The sequence below is a fragment of the Streptopelia decaocto genome, assembly GCF_964273445.1.
Source record: "Streptopelia decaocto genome assembly, chromosome: 14".
NCBI classification, from domain to species: domain Eukaryota; kingdom Metazoa; phylum Chordata; class Aves; order Columbiformes; family Columbidae; genus Streptopelia; species Streptopelia decaocto.
The window spans coordinates 12,805,512-12,808,362 of NC_138669.1; positions in this window are offsets into that span (position 1 = coordinate 12,805,512).

The window sequence follows — 2,851 nt, forward strand, 5'->3', positions numbered from 1 at the left end:
ACCTTCAATCACTTCTCACTACATTTTCTCAAATTGAACCCTTAGGATACAAGGTCTATGGGTTGGTGATTTGTTTTTCCAGTGCTGCTGTATTTTTACACATTTTTTCCTGTATTTTCTTAGAAATTTATTTTCTAGGTGTAATAAATCCATGCAAGAGCCCTAAAGTATGGTGGTGACATAAGTAAGCAGTGATATGGGACAATCCTCCCCAACCTTGCCCAGGTGTAACTGAATGACACAAGAATGTTTTGAGCTGCAATCTAAATCAGTGTGTCAGTGGTAAAAAATGAGTGAAAAAAGCCTGGAAAATAGGCAGGTCCTAAACCTTGTTTGGGCTTGTGTATTTTAGCCAATAACAATGCAACCAGCTTAAGCAGCCATGAAGTTAGCTGACAGATTCTGAATACGGCACTGACTTAACATTTCAGAAATGTTTCCCAACACACTTTCTTAATTGCACATCAAAAAACCACCCCATCTACTCTTGGATGGCAAACTGAAGTTATTATAGACAAACCAAAGCAGCTTTTTCTGCTCTTCTTTGTTGAGACATATTTCACAGAATCCCAGAATGTCAGGGGTTGAAGGGCCCTGGAAAGCTCATGCAGTGCAATCCCCCCATGGAGCAGGAACACCCAGATGAGGTTACACAGGAAGGTGTCCAGGCGGGTTGGAATGTCTGCACAGAAGGAGACTCCACAACCTCCCTGGGCAGCCTGGGCCAGGCTCTGCCACCCTCACCGGGAACAAGTTTCTTCTCAAATTTAAGTGGAACCTCCTGTGTTCCAGATTGTACCCATTGCCCCTTGTCCTACCATTGGTTGTCACCGAGAAGAGCCTGGCTGCATCCTCCTGACACATTTGCATATCCACATATGTATATCACAGGGAAACTTTTAAGTACCTCAGTTCTAGAAACCCTTTAAGTGCTAAAGCACAAGCTTTGTTTTTGCAGGTAAGTTTTGTGTATTTCCATTCCATTGTAAAAGACTTACTGGTTCTTATGACCACTAATGTGAAGATAACGTGAAATACCTGGTGAAATAAAGGTGCGATTTGCAGACACTGACAAATAACGTGCTTCTGTGTTCTGCTGAACCAGAAAGTCTTCAAGCAAACTGGCAAATACAATAAAATGTCACTATATTCTTCATAAAAGCTATTTATGTGAATTCTGCTAAACACAGTAGTTACACATTTTCAGGCTATTGGCCTCTTGAAAACGTAGGAGATCCTTGAGTTTTATGGAGTCCAAGTAATTTATGACAACTTTGCTAAGCTTTCATACTTCAGGCAACGATTTGAAAACACAGACTTTTCTTTCTAGCATTGTAAGGCTTAACTATAATAGGTGTCAGTCTGAACCAGAAAGGTTTTGAATGCCAAGGATGGAAGGATTTTATGCTTCGCTTCATCCTTCAAGTGTTTGTGTATTTTCGAAGTAACAAAAGCAGTTATTCTCTTTCACTTGTAGAATTTTTTTTTCACTGTGCTATAGAATTGTGCCTTGTCGGGCTCCTGAGCATATTTGCCATAACTCACAAGGAGGAAGCGCGTGTGGAGTCTTGTCATGATCCGCGTTACGGCTCTGAAATGCCACCTGGGAAGCCGGTGACGTGTCTGTGGTGTAGATGTGTGGGACACGTACCTAGAATCACACAATCATGGAATGTCCTGAGTTGGGGGGACCCACAGGCTCACGGGGTCCAGCTGCTGTCCCTGCGCAGGACACCCGCAGCTCACCCCTGTGTCTGGGGACGGTGTCCAGTCTCCTGTTGAGCACTGTCAGGGTGGGCCGTGACTCCTCCCTGGGAGCCTGTCCAGCAGGAGGCCCACCACAAACACGTCGCACATCCGCCTTTGGGCGACTGTTCACCTTCAGAAATTAACCCAAATACGACAGATTCGGATTTCAGGCAGCAGCGGCGTGCGGACCGGACCGGTCCCGTCACCCCGTCCCGTTTCCCGCCCAGCGCTGCCGCGGGTCGGGAACATCCGGCAGCGCGTGGCCCCCACGAGGCTCCCAACCGCCCTCGTCTCGAGCGAAGCCGCGCTCCGCTCGCGCTGCGCCTCAGCCCGGCCCGGGAGCGGCCGCCCCGCTCGGGCCTGGGAAGGGCGCCCGGAAGGTCCCGCGGCGGGAGCGCCGGCCCCGCTCCCCGCGCGCGCCGCTGTCCATGGTGTGAGGCGACGCGCGAGCGCGGGGGTGAGCGCGGGGGTGTGCGCGCGGGGCCGCGCGGGGCGGGACGCGGTCAAGGGGCGCGCGGAGCGGGGCGGGGCGCGCGCAGCCCGAGGCGCCGCCGCTGCCCGTGGCACGAGGCCGTGCGCTCCCGGCCGCGCGGTCACGTGCGCGCACCGCGGTCACGTGGGCGCGCCGCTCGCCAGGCGCGTGCCCCCGCCCCGGCGGCGGAGGCCCCTCAGGACAGGATGTAGTCCCGGCTGGGGGCGGCGGAGGGATAACCGGGCGGCGTCAGCTCCCTCTCCGGACCCAGCCGCAGGGCGCGGCGCCTCCTAGCGGGGCCGGGGTAGATCCCGCCGCCCGCCGCTACCTCCGTTCCTCTCGCGAGAGCCCCCCCGCTCGGCGGGGTTATGTAACCCGCCCGCCCGCCGCCGGCGGGGCGCGGCCCGCGGGGCGGGATGCGGGCCAGGCCAGCGGGAATCCACCGGGGCTCGGGCCCCCTCCCCCCCGGGGCGCGGCCCCCTCCCCTCCCGCCGGACAATGAGTCCCGTATGCTAATGAGAGTCTCGCGTCACTTCCGCTCTTTCTCGGCCGCCATCTTGGCCAGGGCAGGTTCTGGGCAGGAGGGACCCGGCTGTATTGTCTGCAGGGCGCCCAGGGAGCCCCCACCCC